Source organism: Neofelis nebulosa, chromosome 3, assembly GCF_028018385.1.
Source record: "Neofelis nebulosa isolate mNeoNeb1 chromosome 3, mNeoNeb1.pri, whole genome shotgun sequence".
NCBI lineage: Eukaryota > Metazoa > Chordata > Mammalia > Carnivora > Felidae > Neofelis > Neofelis nebulosa.
In genome coordinates this window covers 145,674,907-145,682,290 of record NC_080784.1, presented here as the reverse complement: position 1 = coordinate 145,682,290, position 7,384 = coordinate 145,674,907, and positions in this window count along the sequence as shown.

The following is a 7,384-nucleotide window of genomic DNA, read 5'->3' as shown; positions in this document are numbered from 1 at the left end:
CGTTTATTTATTTTTGAGACAGAGAGAGATAGAGCATGAACAGGGGAGGGACAGAGAGAGAGGGAGACACAGAATCTGAAACAGGCTCCAGGCTCTGAGCTGTCAGCACAGAGCCCGACGCGGGGCTCGAACTCACGGACCGTGAGATCATGACCTGAGCCGAAATCGGACGCTTAACCGACCAAGCCACCCAGGCGCCTCTAAAATGTTTTTATTATTTTTTTTTTTTTAACATTTTTTATTTATTTTTGGGACAGAGAGAGACAGAGCATGAACGGGGGAGGGGCAGAGAGAGAGGGAGACACAGAATCGGAAACAGGCTCCAGGCTCCGAGCCATCAGCCCAGAGCCTGACGCGGGGCTCGAACTCACGGACCGCGAGATCGTGACCTGGCTGAAGTCGGACGCTTAACCGACTGCGCCACCCAGGCGCCCCTCTAAAATGTTTTTAAATCAGTGGGATTTAAAATGTTTTTATTTAACATTTTTTTTAAAAAAATATTTATTTTTGAGAGAATGCAAGCAGGAAAGGGGCAGAGAGAGGGGACAGAGGATCCGCAGTGGGCTTTGCACTGACAGCAGAGAGCCTGATGCGGGGCTCGAACTCACAAACTGTGAGATCATGACCTGAGTTGAAGTTGGACACTCAAATGACTGAGCCACCCAGGCGCCCCTTTATTTGATTGTTAAAAAGAAAATCAAGTATTCTCTTTCCAACCGGGTTGTTCCAGCTAATCCCCCCAAGGAGAACAACTAGAAATTGTACTAAGCATTTCTGAAGCTTGCAGATTTCTAAGGAAGGGAAGTTTCATGGACTCAAGATTGGCAAGAATCTCAAGAAGGCATTTTCTCTACTCTTCTCAAGGCAATCGACAATGCCAAAAGTAGTGATAAAAGGCTGAGAAGCTGAGCAGAACTTTTGACAGGGATGGGTGATAAAAGTTAAAGTTCAGGAGCTGCCAGAGAAAAGGCAACTCAGTAAGCAACGAAGTTTGTGGTTGGAACCCCAGGGACCTCACCCTGGGGGTAAAAGTGAACCAGGGGGACTTGATCTAGTTATCTTAGTCTCCCATTGGAATGAGCTGGTCTGTGAGGGTCATGCCCATAGCTACATGCCCAAGAGAAACAAAAGTAAATCCTCTCTGGAGAAAGACAACTTCATCCAGAACCTCAAGTTGTCTCTACAACTTTTACAAACAATGTTTACTGCTGAATCAAAAATAACCAGGCTTTTAAAAAAAAAAAAAAAAAAAAAAAAAAAAGATCCAAAGTCAGTGTTGTGGGGCAACAAGACTCAACTGACAAGGAAAACAAAAAAGTAGATAATAGAAACACCCCCTCAGGAGATCCAAAAAAAGTGAAGTTACTGGACACTGAGCCTGGGTGGCTCAGTGCATTAAGCATCCAACCCTTGATTTTTGCTCAGATCATGATCTCATGGTTCATGGGTTTGAGTCCCAGGTCGGGCTCTGTGCTGGTAGCACAGAGCTTGCTTAGGATTCTCTCCCTCCCTCTGTCTCTGCCCCTCCCCCCATTTGCAATCTCTTTCTGTCTGTCAAAATAAATAAATATTTTTAAAAAAATAACTGATTAAAGTACTCAAGGAATTAAAAGTTAAGATGGTGGGGGCGCCTGGGTGGCGCAGTCGGTTAAGCGTCCGACTTCAGCCAGGTCACGATCTCGCGGTCCGTGAGTTCGAGCCCCGCGTCAGGCTCTGGGCTGATGGCTCGGAGCCTGGAGCCTGTTTCCGATTCTGTGTCTCCCTCTCTCTCTGCCCCTCCCCCGTTCATGCTATGTCTCTCTCTGTCCCAAAAATGAATGAAAAACGTTGAAAAAAAAAATTAAAAAAAAAAAAAAAAAAAGTTAAGATGGTGACTTTGGCATCAAATGGACATTTTAGAACTGAAAAATATATAATAGCTGAAATTAAGAATTAAATTGAGGGGCTCCTGGATGGCTCAGTTGATTGAGCATTCCACTCTTAATTTCAGCTCAGGCCATGATGCCAGGGTTGTGGTATCGAGCCCTGCATCGGGCTTCATGCTGAACATGGAGCCTGCTTAAGATCGTCTCTTTCTTTCCCTCTGCTCCTCTCCCTCACTTGCACTCTCTCTAAAAAATAATAATAATAATAATAATAATAATAAAAATAAAAATAAAATTTTTAAAAGAATTCAATTAATATTTTAATATCCATTTAAATACAATTGAAGAACAGAATTAGCGAACAGAAGATAGATTAGAAGAAAATATTCATACTGAGCAAAAGAAAGGGATGGAAAATATAGAAAATAGCATAAGAGACGTATGAGAGCCAAGGAAAGGTTGGATGTGTATCTGGAGTTTGAGTACAAAGAGAATAGTACAGATGGAAACTTTGATCAGATAATGGCTAATAATTTTGAAAAAACGTTGAAAGATTCAATAAGCACCAAGGAAGGTAAACACAAACAACTACACATCACAGTAAGACTTCTGAAAACCAGAAATGAAAAACAGAGTTTTAGAGATATTTTAAAAATCAAAGCTATGTGGATTTTAAATGAATGTTTTCTTTCTTAAAACAATTTCTTTCTCAAATATTTTTAGGAGGAAACATGCAATGGCAGGTTGAGAGAACTGTTAGCTTATTATCTTCAACATTTTCAAGAAATTATAACACATTTCAAACGGATTCACAAGTTTTAGTTCTTTCATTAATTAGCAATTCTGTTAGTATTTCTGTAACATTCTCAGTTTCCAAATGATTTAAAGTTTTATTAAAAATAAGATATAAGTGGGAAATTAGCCAGTAGTGTGATGACAAAACTCTCAAATACATTCACATTTCCTAGTTTTTCCCCTTATTTTCCTGAACCTTCACCTTCAGTCTCCTTTCAAGTCTCAATAATGACACAAAAGTCACGAATGAAAACTTACACAGATATTCAAGAGTTCATATAAGCTCTGAAGGTACTGCAAGAGAAAACAAAGTTACATGGCATTTCACTGTTAGGCAATTTTGTTTTAGTTCAAATATATTTTCGAAAGTTCTGGGAAAAAATGAGACACTTCTAAGAAGAAATCACAAAATTGCTTGATGGTCTGTGAATAATAAAGGTCTGTGAATAATAAAGAAGCTTGTTGTAATGTAAACTGGACAATCACACAGAAGAGAAGTCAATTAGGAGCTAGCTGAGATGAATAATGGTACAGAAATGTTCCAGATTTTAACTCTGCTGAAAATACGACCGGAGGCCCTAGAGACACCGTGATTTATCTCTGCCTTTCTAGTCAGACTACAAAGGAAAAGGAGGTTGAAAGCCAAAGTGGGGAGCAGAGAGCTGTGTGCTTTGGCAGTTCTCTCTGAGCAAATGCCTGAGCTTTCAAAGATACTCCATGCATCTTTAGGAAGCAAGCAATAAACCAAGAGGCCACAATCTATAGACTCAAACCTATGCTAAAGACAATTACTGAAAATAAGTATAAATTTATCTCTGAACTTGCTTGGCCAAAGAAGTAGAAATTTGTCAGTTGAGGGGCGCCTGGGTGGCGCAGTCGGTTAAGCGTCCGACTTCAGCCAGGTCACGATCTCGTGGTCCGTGAGTTCGAGCCCCGCTCAGGCTCTGGGCCAATGGCTCGGAGCCTGGAGCCTGTTTCCAATTCTGTGTCTCCCTCTCTCTCTGCCCCTCCCCCATTCATGCTCTGTCTCTCTCTGTCCCAAAAATAAATAAAAAACGTTGAAAAAAAAATTTTAGAAATTTGTCAGTTGAGATAAAGTCCTCTAAAGGGAATTAATACATGTAACTTTTTATGAGGAGTTTTGAATATTATAATGATGTATTTAAATTAGTTGACAGAAGGAAGCAGTAATAGTCTATATAGGATAATTCTCGATGGATCCTCTGAAAAGTAAAGATATGTTAAGTTGCAAAACAAGATATTCTGGCAGTTTCTGGCTTCTAATTAATCCTATTTTAACTGGATTGTGCTAAACTTGAAAACGTTTCACGATTTATGTTATCCCCTAATTTGCAAAAGAATTTAAACAAGTCGTATATTGAGAAGGGTGTTGTTCACCTGGACAAGAGATGGCTCTTGGCTCATGCTGCTAACTTCCACGGACCTGGAGAGGGTCTATTTCTCTGGCGATGACTCTCTCAGCTGGTAGGGACTGCCTACAGACTGCCTACTCCCAGCTATGACAGTCAGGCTCTTTCCTATGCTTTCCCTTAGGTTTTTAGTTTTTACCTTGGAGAAAAATCTTACAATCATACTTTAAGTTCCTGAAAACGTTACTTCTTGAAAATATCAAATATTTTCTCCCTATTCATATCTTTGTGGAGACATCAAACATTCCTAATTCATGTGGTTTTGTTTTGTTCTGTTTTGTTTTTTAAAGAGCAATTACCTTCCAGTTTAAGACATGATGATAGGGAATTCCAGAATGAAATTCTCGTACCTGTGAAAATGGAGAGGCAGAGTGTGGAGACTGAAGAAATAGTTAGGAGACCAACAGTAACAAATCAGGACGGTTACACTCTGAGTTCCCTAAAGGCAGGGACTGCGTTCTGTCATTTACGGCATAGTTGCCCTGTCTTGTGGATATTCAGGAAAATTTTGTTTTTAGACTGAGTGAATGAATCTTGCATATGTTAACATCAGTCACTGATCCTTTTCAATACCAGGAATATTATCTTAGATCATCCTCTCAGCCCGCTGACGTCTTTGTTTACAATAACAACATGAGCTGTAGTCTTGCTTGACTGCTTAACTGGCTCGGGGTGGTCTCAGTTTATCAAGGGCTTCTCCAGAGCAACCACAGCTCAGTGCACTCCGTTGAGCCTTGCTTCCCAAACTTGGCAGCCCCGTGAAATAATCACCTGGGGAGTTTATAATAATCCTGATGCCTGGGTCATGCCCCAGGCCAATTAAGTCAGGTTTTGGGGGGTGGGACCCAGATATCAGGACTTTTTAAAGTTTCCCAAGCCATTCCAAAGTGCAGCCACCACTGAGAATGACTGCTCTCCTTTGGGGCCAGGAGAGCTTGCCCATTATGCTTGACTGAAGTCTCTTGCTTTTCTAACAGGGTCTCTTAAAATAGGTTGGGGGCGCCAGGGTGGCTCAGTCAGTTAAGCATCCGACTTCGGCTCAGGTCATGATCTCAAGGTTCGTGAGTTTGAGTCCCATGTCGGGCTCCGTGCTGACAGCTCAGAGCCTGCAGACTGGTTCGGATTCTGTGTCCCCCTCTCTCTGCTCCTCCCCTGTTTGCGCTCTCTCTCTCAAAAATAAATAAACATTGAAAAAAAATTTTTTTAATAGGTTAAAAGACCTGCTTTCAGCTCCAAAAAAACTTGAAATGGTGATCGTAGCTTTGACTCCACTGATAGGTTTTTTTTTTTTTCAACTTTTTTTTTTTTTATTTATTTTTGGGACAGAGAGAGACAGAGCATGAACGGGGGAGGGGCAGAGAGAGAGAGGGAGACACAGAATCGGAAACAGGCATCAGCCCAGAGCCCGACGCGGGGCTCGAACTCACGGACCGCGAGATGGTGACCTGGCTGCAGTCGGACGCTTAACCGACTGCGCCACCCAGGCGCCCCAATAGGTTTTTGTTTCGTTGTTTGTTTTTGTTTTAGGATTGAGTATAACCAAAAGTTCAGGATGCCTAAACCAAGGCTGATTTGCAGAATAGACATTAAAAAGTTACTTACTGGTCTACAGTGAGCTGTGGCCAAAAAGAAAGCGATCAGAAACACCACCTTCATCTTTCAGTTCTATCTACAAGTAAAACAAGATAATTATTTATTTTCTTTTTTTTTTTTTAATTTTTTTTTCAACGTTTTTTATTTATTTTTGGGACAGAGAGAGACAGAGCATGAACGGGGGAGGGGCAGAGAGAGAGGGAGACACAGAATCGGAAACAGGCTCCAGGCTCCGAGCCATCAGCCCAGAGCCTGACGCGGGGCTCGAACTCACGGACCGCGAGATCGTGACCTGGCTGAAGTCGGACGCTTAACCGACTGCGCCACCCAGGCGCCCCTCTTTTTTTTTTTTTTAAAGTTTATTTATTTATATTGAGAGAGAACATGCACAGAAGTGCAGGGGAAGGGCAGAGAGAGAGAGAGAGAGAGAGAGGGGAGAGAATCCCAAGCAGGCTCCACACTGTCAGCATGGAGCCCGGTGTGGGGCTCGAACTCACAGACTGTGAAATCATGACCTGAGCCGAAGCTGGATGCTGAACCAACAGAGCTACCCAGCGCCCTGAGAATTATTTCTTACCTAGAAAATAGGAAGCCCTTTCCTGCTCAGCTAGCATGACACTGGATCAGGAAAGGATACACAGATTAGAGACTCTGGAGAATATTAAACAAGTGGAATACAGATTATGATTTAAGCATCTTAAGAATGGTGTGTGCCCCCATTCAGGATCTACATCAGACACAAACACATATCCACAGACACTCACGCATGCATGCAAGTACAGTATATAACATTTAATGCTTAGTAGGAATATTTTCCCATTAAGTTTAAAATAATATTGGTTTATTCTAATAACTGCTTATGAAAACAGGTTTTTTTTTTTTAATTTTAGTGGTTAGTCTAGGTTTTTTTTTTAAGTTTATTTATTTATTTTGAGAGAGAGAGAGAGAGAGAGAGAGAGCACAGGGGAGGGGCAGAGAGAGAGGAAGAGAGAGATCCCAGGCAGGCTTCTCACTGTCAGCACAGAGCCCCATGGGGGCTTGAACTCTAACAGTGAGATCATGACATGAGTGGATTGTGTAACCAATTCAGCCACGCAGGCTCATTCTTACAATGACATTTCCTTCTTACAAGGACTTTGATAAGTAGATATCATTAGTGTGATACCCATTTTGAAGTGGGTATTTGTCCTGTTTACACCCATATATCACGATGTAGATTGTTCACTTGATATGTTAGTAAATTCCCATAGTAAGTTCTGTTTTCTCCTGTATCATGGCAACTTTTATTTCAATCATTTTCATTTTTTATGAAAACAAGAAAAATTCCAAAGTGTTAATAATACACCTTTTGGGGCACCTGGATGGCTCAGTCAGTGGAGCGTCCAGCTCTTGATTTCAGCTCAGGTCATGATTCCAGGGTTGTGGGATCAAGCTTCGTGTCAGACTCCATGCTGAGCTTGGAGCCTGCTTAAGATTCTCTCCCTCTGCTCCTCTCCCTTCCCCTCCCTCCCGCCACTCATGCTCTCTCTCTCTCTCTCTCTCTCTAAAATGAAAAAAAAAAAAAACCCAAAACCAATAATAGGACTTTCAAAAGCAATACAAAATATCTTCTTTTTATTGTTCTGAGGGAAGAGAAGAGAGATCAGGGATTCAGAAGAGAAATATAATTGCTATATCTGTCCATAAGCAGAACACTATAAT